General features: G+C 39.6%; 1 pseudogene; it reads left to right on the top strand.

Moving 5' to 3' along the window:
- Positions 1-271: 271 nt before the first annotated feature.
- On the top strand, positions 272-3,108 carry LOC148787786 (uncharacterized; annotated as a pseudogene).
- Positions 3,109-19,689: the final 16,581 nt, after the last annotated feature.

Here is a 19,689-nt window from a genome sequence, read left to right as displayed (position 1 = left end):
GGTACGTTGGCCAGCCTTTAATAAAGGCTGGTAGGTCGCGTACCAACCTTATTAAAGGCTGGTAGGCGACCTACCATAATAAATGCCTCTTGCCGAGCCTATAAATATGCGTGATGCCCTTGTTTCCGTCATAGTGTTTCAAGTAGCATAATCCCTCGTTCATCCCATATCAAATACGAAAATTATTTTTACGTAGAAACTTGCAAAAAAATGTCAACTTCATCTTCTCGCATTGAGATTTTTTTGTATTTTGGTGGTGAATTATCGAGCGATGGATGGTCTGTTACATATGATCAGACGCCCATTGCAGCGATGAGGATCCCCCGTTCATCCAGTTATGATCAATTTTTGTCAAAAATCTATAAAAAAAATAGTGTTGATAGCTCCCGATTTTCGTTGAATGTTTCTGCAAAACATTCGTGCCAATACCTAGGGCGAATTAAGGAAACACTGATACCAATAAAGGACGACGATATATTGTCATTCTTTACTGATCCTACAGCTGGATTTCCACTAATGGAAATATTCGTCGAAACGGTGGAAATCCAGCACGACGATGCTCCACAAATTGGCCGAGGTTGGGGAGCTTTCGATTCCCGGCAGTTGGTGGATGACAACTCACAAATGAGTCAACAGTGGGGGGAATACATGGCGATGTTATCGAGCCAAGGATTTCCGTCATCTTCCAACTACGAAAATTTCACAGGTACCTATAACTCTAATTTCGATGCAGGTACTTCTAACCCCGATTTTGGTGCAGGCACATCAAATTATGATACAGAGTGTTATACTCCGAATGTGGTGTCACAAGGGCTCGATAATATTGAACTTAATTACATAGAGCCCACCTACTCACATACTCCATCCACCTCCCATTTTATACCAACTTCTGCACAACACATTGCCGAGCCAGAAGACCCTATTGCAGACAGCCTAGCTAATGAATCAGATGCAGCTTCTGAACCGGATGAAGTGGATTACCCAATTCCACCTGAGGATGGAATAGAAGATGTTGACATAAATGTTGTCGCCGAAAATGTTGCACAAGGTACGTCAACATCATCTCAACCGGTTACGCCACAACGAACTTCTCAGGAAACATTTTACCGCTCCATACCATTTTTCGAACAAACATTCCCGAAGGTACCAGTGGATTCCATTGATGTACCGAACTTAAGGTATGAAAAATTTTATGACAAAAACGAAGGCAGACTTGATGTGGGAATGCTTTTCAAAAATAAAGAAGCTTTAATCGAGGCGGTGAAAGATCACTCAATACGATATGCCCGACGCGAGTATTGGGTACCTGAGAGTTCAAAGACCAAGTGGAAAGTATTGTGTAGGCATACCACCGAAGGTATATATATATATATTTTTGTCGTATATGTCTAAGCATACAAAATTATTCGACTGATTCGTGTTTATTTTTTTCAGCTATGCAGTGTAGATGGGAGCTGCGAGGCATGTTACAAACCAAAAATGGGAAGATGGACAATAACAAAATACGGAGGGGACCATACATGTATATTGAATCAATGTCCCTCGAACACGGTAATTTAGATAGAGTATATGTTGCTTCTTTATTGTTAGGACATGTAAAATGCAACCCGTCGTACGGAATCAAGCATGTCATCCAGACTGTGAAAGACCATACCGGATACGATATAGCATATCAAAAGGCATGGTACAGTTTGAAGATGGCACGCGAGATGGTTTATGGCACATGGGAGAGCTCCATTCAAAAGCTACCCAAATACTTGGGAGCTCTCCAAAAATATAATCCAGGAACGATTGTTGAATGGCAACATAAAGCCCGCGACACATCAACCGGTGCATATGTGATAGGGTACGTATTCTGGGCGTTCAAGCCGTGTATTAAAGGGTTCCAACACTGTCGCAACCTTATCAGTGTAGATGGGACCCATCTATACACAAAGTACAAGCACAAGATGTTGATTGCTGCTGCCATGGATGGAAATCAACAAGTACTTCCTCTTGCTTTTGCAATTGTCGATGAAGAATCACTTTTATCTTGGAAGTGGTTTCTTAGACAATTGAGCAGACACATTATACGAGGGCGATGGGGTATCTGCCTTATTTCTGACCGCCATGCTGGTATCACAAGAGCTGTACGTGAATGTCCGGATTTCGTGCCACCTAACGGCGTGCACCGATATTGCTTGCGGCATGTGTGTTCCAATTTCAACAGTAAATACAAAAATGTTGTGCTTAAGGATCTTTGTTGGAGAGCTGGCTCTGAATATCAGATCAGAAAATTCAATCGCATTATGGAGGAGATAAAGAGTCAGTCCCTCGAGGCGTTTCATTGGTTAGATAGGATTGACAAGGAAAAATGGACAGCATCACATGACGGTGGATAGCGATGCGGAATTCTGACGACAAATATGTCGGAATGCATAAATGGAGTATTGAAAGGGGCTCGCCGCCTACCGTTGACAACAATTGCTGAGATGACGTTTCAGCGAAGTGTCCATTATTTCCGTGAGAGGTTAGCAAGAAGTACTGTAATGTTGACCAACAACCAACTGTGGACGGATTTTGCATATAAGATGTTCACACGTTGGCATCAAAATTCTGTTGAACATACCGTCACCAAATACCATCAGTTCTAACAGTCCGCCTCGGTTGTTACAAGACGTCACGGTGGACATCGAGTCAACACCCATGTTGTCAAAATTGCGAACCGAGAATGTTCTTGCGGCAAATGGACTCAATTTGGTATACCTTGCAGTCACGCTCAAAAGGTATGCGCTGCATTCATGATTAATGCTGCATCAATGGTGAAGGATTATTACGATATAATGACTTATAAGAATACATATTCTAAGTCATTTGAACCTGTACATTCCGAAGATTATTGGGATGTACCGGGATTTGAGTTGGTCCACGATCCTACTATTTACATCTCTTCGCGCCCTGGTCGAAATCAAACAACACGTATTCACAACGAGATGGATTGGGCGCAAAGGCGTGCACGACACAATCGGATGTGCCAGTACTGGGTAGCCAGGATTAATTGTATACCTTTTGTATTTTTTACAATTGTACAAAAATATACACTTTTACATTTATACATTTAATGTCATGTTTTACAATTGTACAAAATAAATAACTATTACATTTGTATCCTTAATTGTAATTTTTTAAGTTAATGCAATGTTAATTTTATTAATTTTGGATTTTAGTATGTTGTTAAAATTAATTATATATAAATTAAATTATATAATAATAATTTAAACGAAAAAAAAAAGCAAAATTCCCCAAGTCGGGATTCAAAATCCCGACTTGAAGTCGGGGTTTTGTTTCCCGACTTGGGGAATTCTGCATTTTTTTCCATTAATTTAATGACGAGTCGCGATTTCAAATCGCGACTCGTCATGTTTGTGTTATTGATTTAAATAAAATTATAATAAAATATTTTTTTTTAAATAAAAAAATAATTAACTCTGGGCTTCAATACTTTCGGACTCGCTAAAGATTCCACGTCACTTATTCATCCTATGGCTTGCTATTCTTGGCAAGCTGCCTACGACAGACAAACCATGGTTATCTCACTTTGGCAATTGCATACTTTGTAACGAGGGGGCAACAGAGACACATTCACACCTTTTCTTCCAGTGCAGATTTAGCAAACAGTATCTCACAGCAATACGAAGAAAGGTACGATTTCACTGGCCCAATAGAGACTAGGCGAACGACATTGAGTGGGCGAACGCAGATGGAGGGGTAAGCACATCGTTAACATAGCTTATCGAGCACTACTAGCATCTTCTGTTTACCACATTTGGAAGGAGAGAAACCTGAGATGTTTTGAGCACGTTGAGAGGACTCCGAGCACCATGGCGCTATTGATAGTTGATGATGTCAGGCAACGGATCATTAGTATTTCATTAGCTAGTTCTGTCAGTACACGAGCTTTGTATAGACTATGGCGTATCCCTTGGCCAGTCGAGGGAGAAACCACCTGATGATCAGTTTGTTATACTGTACCATTTTTCACTTAATGAAACTTACATTTACCAAAAAAAAAAAAAAGAATTTTATTTATGGAAGGATCCATGGCACACCCTTGGACCACTCATAAACAGATTCCCACGAGGGCCTTCCAGATTGGGTTTGCATGAGAATGCTATAATGAATTCAGTTATCCATGAGAATTAACACCAGTGGCCATTGATTACGGACATGGAGGGCTTAGAGATTAATCACACACTGCCTCGTATCTATGGAGGATTAGATCGGATTATTTGGAGATTTATGAATGGGAGCCCCACCACTCAGGAGCTTTATCGGCTTATGATGCCACCGGGACCGAAAGTAGACTGGACTTCACTACTTTCAGGCCCTCTGAAGATTCCTCGTCATATGTTCATCCTGTGGCTTGCGATTCTGGAGAAGCTGGCCACAACGGATAAACCATGGTTATCCCACCTTGGGCATTCCGTACTTTGCAATGATGACATGGTCAAATCACACGACCACTTGTTCTTCCACTGCAGATTTAGTAGACGATGCATCAGCACTATACGACGCATGGTACGATTTCAGTGGCCAAATTGGGAATGGACACAAGATATTGTATGGGGGGCACGAAAATGGCGTGGGAAACATATCATCAACATTGCATACCGTGAACTATTAGGATCGTGTGTTTATCATATTTGGAAGGAGAGGAACACTAGAAGATTTGAGCAAGTTGAGAACCCTCCTAGCGTGGTAGCAAACCTGATTATGGAAGATATACGCCAGCGCATAATTAGTCTAGAACACCATAGCTCTGTTAGCACACGTGCATTATATAGACTATGGCGGATCCCTTGGCCTGTCGAGTGAGAGACCTGACGAGGGGCATTGTTGTACCATTTTTTTCCTTTATTAATGAAAATTACATTTTACCAAAAAAAACTGTGCAAAACAGCTAATTTTTGAACAATCTCAGAATTCGACGAAGCTTGACCCAAACGTTGGTCTAGACCCAAGCATTTGTATTGTAAATTTGTTAAGCAATAGTAATAACTCCAAGTTAGTATAAAAGGGAAACAAACCTGTTTTAATAAAATCGTGGAAAACAGCTAAATTTTGAGCGTTCTCAGAATTCGACGAAACTTGACTCAAACATAGGTCTAGACCCAAGAATTTGTGTGTTAAATTTTCTAAGCGAAATAATAACTACAAGTTAGTATAAAAGGGAAACAAACTTGCTTTAATAAAACCGTGCAAAACAGCTAAATTTTGAACGTTCTCAGAATTCGACGACACTTGACCCAAACGTTGGTCTAGATCAAAGCATTTGTGCTGTAAATTTGCTAAGCGTAATAATAACTACAAGTTAGTATAAAAGGGAAACAAACATGCTTTAATAAAACCGTGCAAAACAACTAACTTTTGAACGTTTTTCAGAATTTGATGAAACTTAAACCAATCGCAGGTCTAGACCCAAGCATTTGTATTGTATATTTGCTAAGTGTAATAGTAACTAAAAGTTAGTATAAAATGAAAACAAACTTGCTTTAATAAAACTGTGCAAAACAGCTAAATTTTGAACGTTCTCAGAATTCGACGAAACTTTACCCAAACGTTGGTCTAGATCAAAGCATTTGTATAGTAAATTTGCTAAGCGTAATAATAACTACAAGTTAGTATAAAAGGGAAACAAACTTGCTTTAGTAGAACTGTTCTAAACAGCTAAATTTTGAACGTTCTCAGAATTCGACAAAACTTGACCCAAACGTAGATCTAGACCCAAGCATTTGTGTTACACATTTGCTAAGCGTAATAATAACTAAAAGTTAGTATAAGAGGGATACAAACTTGCTTTAATAAAATCGTGCAAAACAACTGAATTTTGAACGTTCTCACAATTCGGCGAAACTTGACCCAAACGTAGATCTAGACCCAAGCATTTGTGTTATGCATTTGCTAAGCGTAATAATAGCTACAAGTTAGTATAAAAGGGAAACAAACTTGTTTTAATAAAATTGTGCTCTTATGTGCATAAAACTATGCGAGGTCATCCGATGTGACAGGACGTCGATATGGGTGGATTGGTTGATTAGTGGACGCTTACGGGATAGTTATCGGATCATAAGGGGCCATGGGGATGGAGGAAACTCTTGCGTTTGCGTACTTGGATACGATCTATCGTTGAATACCGCATTGGTGATGGGAGTGAATTTTATTTATGGAAGGATGCATGGCACACCCTTGGACGACTCATAGATTCCCACGAGGGCCTTCCAGATTGGGTTTGCATGAGAATGCTACAATGAATTCAGTTATCCATGAGAATCAACGGCAGTGGCCATTGATTACGGACATGGAGTGCTTAGAGATTACTCACACACTGCCTCGTATCTATCGAGGATCAGATCGGATTATTTGGAGATTTATGAATGGGAGCCCCACCACTCAGGAGCTTTATCAGCTTATGATGCCACCGGGACCGAAAGTAGACTGGACTTCACTACATTCAGGCCCTCTGAAGATTCCTCGTCATATGTTCATCCTTTGGCTTGCGATTCTGGAGAAGCTGGCCACAACGGATAAACCATGGTTATCCCACCTTGGGCATTGCGTACTTTGCAATGATGACATGGTCGAATCACACGACCACTTGTTCTTCCACTGCAGATTTAGTAGACGATGCATCAGCACTATACGACGCATGGTTCGATTTCAGTGGCCAAATCGGGAATGGACACAAGATATTGTATGGGGGGCACGAAAATGGCGTGGGAAACATATCATCAACATTGCATACCGTGCACTATTAGGATCGTGTGTTTATCATATTTGGAAGGAGAGGAACACTAGAAGATTTGAGCAAGTTTAGAACCCTCCTAGCGTGGTAGCAAACCTGATTATGGAAGATATACGCCAGCGCATAATTAGTCTAGAACTCCCTAGCTCTGTTAGCACACGTGCATTATATAGACTATGGCGGATCCCTTGGCCTGTCGAGGGAGACTCCTGACGAGGGGCATTGTTGTACTATTTTTTTCCTTTATTAATGAAAATTACATTTTACCAAAAAAAACCGTGCAAAACAGCTAATTTTTGAACGTTCTCAGAATTCGACGAAGCTTGACCCAAACATTGGTCTAGACCCAAGCATTTGTATTGTAAATTTGTTAAGCAATAGTAATAACTCCAAGTTAGTATAAAAGGGAAACAAACTTGTTTTAATAAAATCGTGGAAAACAGCTAAATTTTGAGCGTTCTCAGAATTCGACGAAACTTGACCCAAACGTAGGTCTAGACCCAAGAATTTGTGTGTTAAATTTTCTAAGCGAAATAATAACTACAAGTTAGTATAAAAGGGAAACAAACTTGCTTTAATAAAACCGTGCAAAACAGCTAAATTTTGAACGTTCTCAGAATTCGACGACACTTGACCCAAACGTTGGTCTAGATCAAAGCATTTGTGCTGTAAATTTGCTAAGCGTAATAATAACTACAAGTTAGTATAAAAGTGAAACAAACATGCTTTAATAAAAACGTGCAAAACAACTAAGTTTTGAACGTTTCTCAGAATTCGACGAAACTTGAACCAATCGCAGGTCTAGACCCAAGCATTTGTATTGTATATTTGCTAAGTGTAATAGTAACTAAAAGTTAGTATAAAATGAAAACAAACTTGCTTTAATAAAACTGTGCAAAACAGCTAAATTTTGAACGTTCTCAGAATTCGACGAAACTTTACCCAAACGTTGGTCTAGATCAAAGCATTTGTGCTGTAAATTTGCTAAGCGTAATAATAACTACAAGTTAGTATAAAAGGGAAACAAACTTGCTTTAGTAGAACTGTGCTAAACAGCTAAATTTTGAACGTTCTCAGAATTCGACAAAACTTGACCCAAACGTAGATCTAGACCCAAGCATTTGTGTTACACATTTGCTAAGCGTAATAATAACTAAAAGTTAGTATAAGAGGGATACAAACTTGCTTTAATAAAATCGTGCAAAACAAATGAATTTTGAACGTTCTCACAATTTGGCGAAACTTGACCCAAACGTAGATCTAGACCCAAGCATTTGTGTTATGCATTTGCTAAGCGTAATAATAACTACAAGTTAGTATAAAAGGGAAACATACTTGTTTTAATAAAAATGTGCTCTTATGTGCATAAAACTATGCGAGGTCATCTGATGTGACAGGACGTCGATATGGGTGGATTGGTTGATTAGTGGACGCTTACGGGATAGTTATCGGATCATAAGGGGCCATGGGGATGGAGGAAACTCTTGCGTTTGCGTACTTGGATACGATCTATCGTTGAATACCGCATTGGTGATGGGAGTGAATTTTATTTATGGAAGGATGCATGCTACACCCTTGGACCACTCATAGATAGATTCCCACGAGGGCCTTCCAGATTGGGTTTGCATGAGAATGCAACATTGAATTCACTTATCCACGAGAATCAATGGCAGTGGCCATTGATTACGGACATGGAGTGCTTAGAGATTACTCACACACTACCTCGTATCTATGGAGGATCAGATCGGATTATTTGGAGATTTATGAATGGGAGCCTCACCACTCAAGAGTTCTATCAGCTTATGATGCCACCGGGACCGAAAGTAGACTGTACTTCACTACTTTCAGGCCCTCTGAAGATTCCTCGTCATATGTTCATCCTTTGGCTTGCGATTCTGGAGAAGCTGGCCACAACGGATAAACCATGGTTATCCCACCTTGGGCATTGCGTACTTTGCAATGATGACATGGTCGAATCACACGACCACTTGTTCTTCCACTGCGGATTTAGTAGACGATGCATCAGCACTATACGACGCATTGTTCGATTTCAGTGGCCAAATCGGGAATGGACACAAGATATAGTATGGGGGGCACGAAAATGGCGTGGGAAACATATCATCAACATTGCATACCGTGCACTATTAGGATCGTGTGTTTATCAAATTTTGAAGGAGAGGAACATTAGAAGATTTGAGCAAGTTGAGAACCCTCCTAGCGTGGTAGCAAACCTGATTATGGAAGATATACGCCAGCGCATAATTAGTCTAGAACTCCCTAGCTCTGTTAGCACACGTGCATTATATAGACTATGGCGGATCCCTTGGCCTGTCGAGGGAGACTCCTGACGAGGGGCATTGTTGTACCATTTTTTTCCTTAATTAATGAAAATTACATTTTACCAAAAAAAACCGTGCAAAACAGCTAATTTTTGAACGTTCTCAGAATTCGATGAAGCTTGACCCAAACGTTGGTCTAGACCCAAGCATTTGTATTGTAAATTTGTTAAGCAATAGTAATAACTCCAAGTTAGTATAAAAGGGAAACAAACTTGTTTTAATAAAATCGTGGAAAACATCTAAATTTTGAGCGTTCTCAGAATTCGACGAAACTTGACCCAAACGTAGGTCTAGACCCAAGAATTTGTGTGTTAAATTTTCTAAGCGAAATAATAACTACAAGTTAGTATAAAAGGGAAACAAACTTGCTCTAATAAAACCGTGCAAAACAGCTAAATTTTGAACGTTCTCAGAATTCGACGACACTTGACCCAAACGTTGGTCTAGATCAAAGCATTTGTGCTGTAAATTTGCTAAGCGTAATAATAACTACAAGTTAGTATAAAAGGGAAACAAACATGCTTTAATAAAACCGTGCAAAACAACTAACTTTTGAACGTTTCTCAGAATTCGACGAAACTTGAACCAATCGCAGGTCTAGACCCAAGCATTTGTATTGTATATTTGCTAAGCGTAATAGTAACTAAAAGTTAGTATAAAATGAAAACAAACTTGCTTTAATAAAACTATGCAAAATAGCTAAATTTTGAACGTTCTCATAATTCGACGAAACTTTACCCAAACGTTGGTCTAGATAAAAGCATTTGTATAGTAAATTTGCTAAGCGTAATAATAACTACAAGTTAGTATAAAAGGGAAACAAACTTGCTTTAGTAGAACTGTGCTAAACAGCTAAATTTTGAACGTTCTCAGAATTCGACAAAACTTGACCCAAACGTAGATCTAGACCCAAGCATTTGTGTTACACATTTGCTAAGCGTAATAATAACTAAAAGTTAGTATAAGAGGGATACAAACTTGCTTTAATAAAATCGTGCAAAACAACTGAATTTTGAACGTTCTCACAATTCGGCGAAACTTGACCCAAACGTAGATATAGACCCAAGCATTTGTGTTATGCATTTGCTAAGCGTAATAATAACTACAAGTTAGTATAAAAGGGAAACAAACTTGTTTTAATAAAATTGTGCTCTTATGTGCATAAAACTATGCGAGCTCATCTGATGTGACAGGACGTCGATATGGGTGGATTGGTTGATTAGTGGACGCTTACGGGATAGTTATCGGATCATAAGGGGCCATGGGGATGGAGGAAACTCTTGCGTTTGCGTACTTGGATACGATCTATCGTTGAATACCGCATTGGTGATGGGAGTGAATTTTATTTATGGAAGGATGCATGGCACACCCTTGGACCACTCATAGATAGATTCCCACGAGGGCCTTCCAGATTGGGTTTGCATGAGAATGCAACATTGAATTCACTTATCCACGAGAATCAATGGCAGTGGCCATTGATTACGGACATGGAGTGCTTAGAGATTACTCACACACTACCTCGTATCTATGGAGGATCAGATCGGATTATTTGGAGATTTATGAATGGGAGCCTCACCACTCAAGAGTTCTATCAGCTTATGATGCCACCGGGACCGAAAGTAGACTGTACTTCACTACTTTCAGGCCCTCTGAAGATTCCTCGTCATATGTTCATCCTTTGGCTTGCGATTCTGGAGAAGCTGGCCACAACGGATAAACCATGGTTATCCCACCTTGGGCATTGCGTACTTTGCAATGATGACATGGTCGAATCACACGACCACTTGTTCTTCCACTGCGGATTTAGTAGACGATGCATCAGCACTATACGACGCATTGTTCGATTTCAGTGGCCAAATCGGGAATGGACACAAGATATAGTATGGGGGGCACGAAAATGGCGTGGGAAACATATCATCAACATTGCATACCGTGCACTACTAGGATCGTGTGTTTATCAAATTTTGAAGGAGAGGAACATTAGAAGATTTGAGCAAGTTGAGAACCCTCCTAGCGTGGTAGCAAACCTGATTATGGAAGATATACGCCAGCGCATAATTAATCTAGAACTCTCTAGCTCTGTTAGCACACGTGCATTATATAGACTATGGCGGATCCCTTGGCCTGTCGAGGGAGACTCCTGACGAGGGGCATTGTTGTACCATTTTTTCCTTAATTAATGAAAATTACATTTTACCAAAAAAAACCGTGCAAAACAGCTAATTTTTGAACGTTCTCAGAATTCGATGAAGCTTGACCCAAACGTTGGTCTAGACCCAAGCATTTGTATTGTAAATTTGTTAAGCAATAGTAATAACTCCAAGTTAGTATAAAAGGGAAACAAACTTGTTTTAATAAAATCGTGGAAAACATCTAAATTTTGAGCGTTCTCAGAATTCGACGAAACTTGACCCAAACGTAGGTCTAGACCCAAGAATTTGTGTGTTAAATTTTCTAAGCGAAATAATAACTACAAGTTAGTATAAAAGGGAAACAAACTTGCTTTAATAAAACCGTGCAAAACAGCTAAATTTTGAACGTTCTCAGAATTCGACGACACTTGACCCAAACGTTGGTCTAGATCAAAGCATTTGTGCTGTAAATTTGCTAAGCGTAATAATAATTACAAGTTAGTATAAAAGGGAAACAAACATGCTTTAATAAAACCGTGCAAAACAACTAACTTTTGAACGTTTCTCAGAATTCGACGAAACTTGAACCAATCGCAGGTCTAGACCCAAGCATTTGTATTGTATATTTGCTAAGCGTAATAGTAACTAAAAGTTAGTATAAAATGAAAACAAACTTGCTTTAATAAAACTGTGCAAAATAGCTAAATTTTGAACGTTCTCATAATTCGACGAAACTTTACCCAAACGTTGGTCTAGATAAAAGCATTTGTATAGTAAATTTGCTAAGCGTAATAATAACTACAAGTTAGTATAAAAGGGAAACAAACTTGCTTTAGTAGAACTGTGTTAAACAGCTAAATTTTGAACGTTCTCAGAATTCGACAAAACTTGACCCAAACGTAGATCTAGACCCAAGCATTTGTGTTACACATTTGCTAAGCGTAATAATAACTAAAAGTTAGTATAAGAGGGATACAAACTTGCTTTAATAAAATCGTGCAAAACAACTGAATTTTGAACGTTCTCACAATTCGGCGAAACTTGACCCAAACGTAGATCTAGACCCAAGCATTTGTGTTATGCATTTGCTAAGCGTAATAATAACTACAAGTTAGTATAAAAGGGAAACAAACTTGTTTTAATAAAATTGTGCTCTTATGTGCATAAAACTATGCGAGCTCATCTGATGTGACAGGACGTCGATATGGGTGGATTGGTTGATTAGTGGACGCTTACGGGATAGTTATCGGATCATAAGGGGCCATGGGGATGGAGGAAACTCTTGCGTTTGCGTACTTGGATACGATCTATCGTTGAATACCGCATTGGTGATGGGAGTGAATTTTATTTATGGAAGGATGCATGGCACACCCTTGGACCACTCATAGATAGATTCCCACGAGGGCCTTCCAGATTGGGTTTGCATGAAAATGCAACATTGAATTCACTTATCCACGAGAATCAATGGCAGTGGCCATTGATTACGGACATGGAGTGCTTAGAGATTACTCACACACTACCTCGTATCTATGGAGGATCAGATCGGATTATTTGGAGATTTATGAATGGGAGCCTCACCACTCAAGAGCTCTATCAGCTTATGATGCCACTGGGACCGAAAGTAGACTGTACTTCACTACTTTCAGGCCCTCTGAAGATTCCTCGTCATATGTTCATCCTGTGGCTTGCGATTCTGGAGAAGCTGGCCACAACGGACAAACCATGGTTATCCCACCTTGGGCATTGCGTACTTTGCAATGATGACATGGTCGAATCACACGACCACTTGTTCTTCCACTGCAGATTTAGTAGACGATGCATCAGCACTATACAACAACGCATGGTACGATTTCAGTGGCCAAATCAGGAATGGACACAAGATATTGTATGAGGGGCACGGAAATGGCGTGTGAAACATATCATCAACATTGCATACCGTTCACTATTAGGATCGTGTGTTTATCATATTTGGAAGGAGAGGAACACTAGAAGATTTGAGCAAGTTGAGAACCCTCCTAGCGTGGTAGCAAACCTGATTATGGAAGATATACGCCAGCGCATAATTAGTCTAGAACTCCCTAGCTCTGTTAGCACACGTGCATTATATATACTATGGAGGATCCCTTGCCCTGTCGAGGGAGACACCTGACGAGGGGCATTGTTGTACCATTTTTTTCCTTTATTAATGAAAATTACATTTTACCAAAAAAATCGTGCAAAACAGCAAATTTTTTAACGTTCTCAGAATTCGACGAAGCTTGACCCAAACGTTGGTCTAGACCCAAGCATTTGTATTGTAAATTTGTTAAGCAATAGTAATAACTCCAAGTTAGTATAAAAGGGAAACAAACTTGTTTTAATAAAATCGTGGAGAACAGCTAAATTTTGAGCGTTCACAGAATTCGACGAAACTTGACCCAAACGTAGGTCTAGACCCAAGAATTTGTGTGTTAAATTTTCTAAGCGAAATAATAACTACAAGTTAGTATAAAAGGGAAACAAACTTGCTTTAATAAAACCGTGCAAAACAGCTAAATTTTGAACGTTCTCAGAATTCGACGACACTTGACCCAAACGTTGGTCTAGATAAAAGCATTTGTGCTGTAAATTTGCTAAGCGTAATAATAACTACAAGTTAGTATAAAAGGGAAACAAACATGCTTTAATAAAACCGTGCAGAACAACTAACTTTTGAACGTTTCTCAGAATTCAACGAAACTTGAACCAATCGCAGGTCTAGACCCAAGCATTTGTATTGTATATTTTCTAAGCGTAATAGTAACTAAAAGTTAGTATAAAATGAAAACAAACTTTCTTTAATAAAACTGTGCAAAACAGCTAAATTTTGAACGTTCTCAGAATTCGACGAAACTTTACCCAAACGTTGGTCTAGATCAAAGCATTTGTATAGTAAATTTGCTAAGCGTAATAATAACTACAAGTTAGTATAAAAGGGAAACAAATTTGCTTTAGTAGAACTGTGCTAAACAGCTAAATTTTGAACGTTCTCAGAATTCGACGAAACTTGACCCAAACGTAGATCTAGACCCAAGCATTTGTGTTACACATTTGCTAAGCGTAATAATAACTAAAAGTTAGTAGAAAAGGGATACAAACTTGTTTTAATAAAACCGTGCAAAACAACTGAATTTTGAACGTTCTTACAATTCGGCGAAACTTGACCCAAACGTAGATCTAGACCCAACCATTTGTGTTATGCATTTGCTAAGCGTAATAATAACTACAAGTTAGTATAAAAGGGAAACAAACTTGTTTTAATAAAATTGTGCTCTTATGTGCATAAAACTATGCGAGGTCATCCGATGTGACAGGACGTCGATATGGGTGGATTGGTTGATTAGTGGACGCTTACGGGATAGTTATCGGATCATAAGGGGCCATGGGGATGGAGGAAACTCTTGTGTTTGCGTACTTGGATACGATCTATCGTTGAATACCGCATTGGTGATGGGAGTGAATTTTATTTATGGAAGGATGCATGGCACACCCTTGGACGACTCATAGATTCCCACGAGGGCCTTCCAGATTGGGTTTGCATGAGAATGCAACATTGAATTCAGTTATCCACGAGAATCAATGGCAGTGGCCATTGATTACGGACATGGAGTGCTTAGAGATTACTCACACACTGCCTCGTATCTATGGAGGATCAGATCGGATTATTTGAAGATTTATGAATGGGAGCCCCACCACTCAAGAGCTCTATCAGCTTATGATGCCACCGGGAGCGAAAGTAGACTGTACTTCACTACTTTCAGGCCCTCTGAAAATTCCTCGTCATATGTTCATCCTGTGGCTTGCGATTCTGGAGAAGCTGGCCACAATGGACAAACCATGGTTATCCCACCTTGGGCATTGCGTACTTTGCAATGATGACATGGTCGAATCACACGACCACTTGTTCTTCCACTGCAGATTTAGTAGACGATGCATCAGCACTATACAACGCATGGTACGATTTCAGTGGCCAAATCAGGAATGGACACAAGATATTGTATGAGGGGCACGGAAATGGCGTGTGAAACATATCATCAACATTGCATACCGTTCACTATTAGGATCGTGTGTTTATCATATTTGGAAGGAGAGGAACACTAGAAGATTTGAGCTAGTTGAGAACCCTCCTAGCGTGGTAGCAAACCTGATTATGGAAGATATACGCCAGCGCATAATTGGTCTAGAACTCCCTAGCTCTGTTAGCACACGTGCATTTTATAGACTATGGAGGATCCCTTGCCCTGTCGAGGGAGACACCTGACGAGGGGCATTGTTGTACCATTTTTTTCCTTTATTAATGAAAATTACATTTTACCAAAAAAATCGTGCAAAACAGCAAATTTTTTAACGTTCTCAGAATTCGACGAAGCTTGACCCAAACGTTGGTCTAGGCCCAAGCATTTGTATTGTAAATTTGTTAAGCAATAGTAATAACTCCAAGTTAGTATAAAAGGGAAACAAACTTGTTTTAATAAAATCGTGGAAAACAGCTAAATTTTGAGCGTTCACAGAATTCGACGAAACTTGACCCAAACGTAGGTCTAGACCCAAGAATTTGTGTGTTAAATTTTCTAAGCGAAATAATAACTACAAGTTAGTATAAAAGGGAAACAAACTTGCTTTAATAAAACCGTGCAAAACAGCTAAATTTTGAACGTTCTCATAATTCGACGACACTTGACCCAAACGTTGGTCTAGATCAAAGCATTTGTGCTGTAAATTTGCTAAGCGTAATAATAACTACAAGTTAGTATAAAAGGGAAACAAACATGCTTTAATAAAACCGTGCAAAACAACTAACTTTTGAACGTTTCTCAGAATTCAACGAAACTTGAACCAATCGCAGGTCTAGACCCAAGCATTTGTATTGTATATTTTCTAAGCGTAATAGTAACTAAAAGTTAGTATAAAATGAAAACAAACTTGCTTTAATAAAACTGTGCAAAACAGCTAAATTTTGAACGTTCTCAGAATTCGACGAAACTTTACCCAAACGTTGGTCTAGATCAAAGCATTTGTATAGTAAATTTGCTAAGCGTAATAATAACTACAAGTTAGTATAAAAGGGAAACAAATTTGCTTTAGTAGAATTGTGCTAAACAGCTAAATTTTGAACGTTCTCAGAATTCGACGAAACTTGACCCAAACGTAGATCTAGACCCAAGCATTTGTGTTACACATTTGCTAAGCGTAATAATAACTAAAAGTTAGTATAAAAGGGATACAAACTTGTTTTAATAAAACCGTGCAAAACAACTGAATTTTGAACGTTCTTACAATTCGACGAAACTTGACCCAAACGTCGATCTAGACCCAACCATTTGATGATCACATGTTGTACTATACCATTACTCTTTATTAATGAAATTTACATTTACCCAAAAAAAAAAAGATCTAGACCCAAGCATTTGTGTTATGCATTTGCTAAGCGTAATAATAGCTACAGGTAGTATAAAATGGAAACAAACTTGTTTTAATAAAACCTGCTCTTATGTGCAAAAAACTATGCGAGGTCATCTGATGTGACAGGACGTCGATATGGGTGGATTGGTTGATTAGTGGACACTTACGGGATAGTTCAATCTGGACTATGCCGGATCATAAGGGGCCATGGGGATGGAGGAAACTCTTCCGTTTGCGTACTTGGATACGATCTATCGTTGAATGCCGCATTGGTGAGGGGAGTGAATTTTATTTATGGAAGGATCCATGGCACACCGTTGGACCACTCATAGACAGATTCCCACGAGGGCCTTCCAGATTGGGATATCATGAGAATGCTACATTGAATTCAGTTATCCACGAGAATCAATGGATGTGGCCATTGATTACGGACATGGAGTGCTTAGAGATTACTCACACACTGCCTCGTATCTTTTATTTTCCGGTAAAAGTTAGTTTCATTGAGTAAAATTGGTACAGTATAACAATATGGTCACCAAATGGTTTATCTCTCGACAGGCCAAGGGATTCGCCATAATCGAAATAAAGCACGTGTACTGACTGATCTAGTTAGTGGGATGCTATGGATTCACTGTCTAATGTCCTCAATGATCAGTAATTCTATGGTAGTAGGCGTCCTCTCGGTGTGATCGAATCGTCTCAGGTTTCTTTCCTTCTAAATGTGGTATACACATGCTGCAACTAGTGCTCTATAAGACATGTTGATGATGTGTTTACCCCTCCATCTCTATGAAGCCCATGTAATGTCATCTTTCCACTCTCTATTGGGCCACAAGAATCGTATCGTTCTTCGAATTTCCGTGAGACATCTTCTACTAAATCTGCATTGGAAGAATAAATGTGCATGTGTCTCTGTCATTCCTTCATTGCATAGGATACATGTGCCAAGGTGAGCAAGCCATGGTTTATCTGTCGTAGCCAACTTGCCTTGGATGGCAAGCATAGAATAAAGATGTGACGTGGAATTTTAAGTGATCCCGAAAGTAGTGAAGACCAGCCTACTTTCAGTCCTGGTGGGTCAAGTAACTCATAAATAGCCTGTGCTGTTGGTCGACCATTTTCAAATCTCCATATTATACGGTCTTCCCCTCCAAAAATAGTGGGTAGTACATGTGTGATCTCCGAACACTCAAGATCCGTGATAAGGGGCCACTGCCATACTCCTTCATGAATCACCGTGCTAAGTCTGGATGACTCATCTAGTCCAAGTAGCCTTGGTCCTCGTGGGAAGGAGTCACAAAGAGGGCCAAGGTGATGACACGGATCCTGCCACAAGAAGAAATTCCACCCATCTCCAATCCGGTAGTCTACCATGGTTCGGAGAAACATCCATAATGAAGGATTTTCCTCCATCCCTATGAACCGCCATGGTCCGTAATCATCCATATAGAGGTGTGTTGTAGACGTCCCTGGTACAGCCATTCAACCCAAATCGATGTCCTATCGCATCTAATGACATCACATAGTTTTTTTGTCATCAATGCACGGTTCAAGGTACTGATATCCTTGAATCCAAGTCCTCCCTCCTCCTTCGGTCGGCATATATCTTTCCACGCAACCTTGGCATATCCACTATTCGTCGTTCCCTTCCACAAGAAAGCTCGTAACCTTTTCTCAATTTCATTTATGACTTTCTTTGGTAATATAAATGCCGATGCTCAATAAAGACTCAGTGATATAAGTACAGATTTAATAATTTGTACTCTACCAGCATAAGATATAGTGGTACCTTCCCATCCAGCAATCCGTTTGTCAATCTTCAGTAATAGTGGACGGCAATCTGCAATAGTTAGTCGGGACGATATAAAAGGTAATCCCAGATACCTCATTGAAAGAACCGCTTCCTGAAATCCGAGTAGTGCCAACATCTCCTCACGCAATGCTTGCGCTGAGCGTGAGATACTCAAGTGGCTTTTCTGCACGTTCAGTCTAAGACCCGATCATTCAGCAAAACGATCCAGTCCTGCTTTAAAGATTCTTAGGGATTCCATATTAGCACGACAAAATAATATCATATCATCAGCAAACCCCAACTGAAAGATCCTGGCTGTCTCGCATTTCCAATGATAGGAAAATATCTCCTCCTGATCAATCAACTGCAGGAAGCCCAAGTATAAGACTTCCTCGTATCTATGGAGGATCAGATCAGATTATTTGGAGATTTATGAATGGGAGCCCCACCACTCAGGAGCTCTATCGGCTTATGATGCCACCGGGACCGAAAGTAGACTGGACTTCACTACTTTCAGGCCCTTTGAAGATTCCTCGTCATATGTTCATCCTGTGGCTTGCGATTCTGGAGAAGCTGACCACAATGGATAAACCATGGTTATCCCACCTTGGGCATTGCGTACTTTGCAATGATGACATGGTCGAATCACACGACCACTTGTTCTTCCACTACAGATTTAGTAGACGATGCATCAGCACTATACGACGCATGGTACGATTTCAGTGGCCAAATCGGGAATGAACACAAGATATTGTATGGGGGGCACGGAAATGGCGTGGGAAACATATCATCAACATTGCATACCGTGCACTATTAGGATCGTGTGCTTGTCATATTTGGAAGGAGAGGAACACTAGAAGATTTGAGCAAGTTGAGAACCCTCCTAGCGTGGTAGCAAACCTGATTATGGAAGATATACGCTAGCGCATAATTAGTCTAGAACTCCCTAGCTCTGTTAGCACACGTGCATTATATAGATTATGGCGGATCCCTTGGCCTGTCGAGGGAGACACCTGACGAGGGGCATTGTTGTACCATTTTTTTCCTTTATTAATGAAAATTACATTTTACCAAAAAAAATCGTGCAAAACAGCTAATTTTTGAACGTTCTCAGAATTCGACGAAGCTTGACCCAAACGTTGGTCTCGACCCAAGCATTTGTATTGTAAATTTGTTAAGCAATAGTAATAACTACAAGTTAGTATAAAAGGCAAACAAACTTGT

This window comes from Sesamum indicum, linkage group LG6, assembly GCF_026168435.1.
Source record: "Sesamum indicum cultivar Baizhima isolate 11 linkage group LG6, ASM2616843v1, whole genome shotgun sequence".
Lineage (NCBI taxonomy): Eukaryota > Viridiplantae > Streptophyta > Magnoliopsida > Lamiales > Pedaliaceae > Sesamum > Sesamum indicum.
Note: the sequence above shows the minus strand (reverse complement) of the source record. Positions and strands in the feature narration are given on the sequence as shown.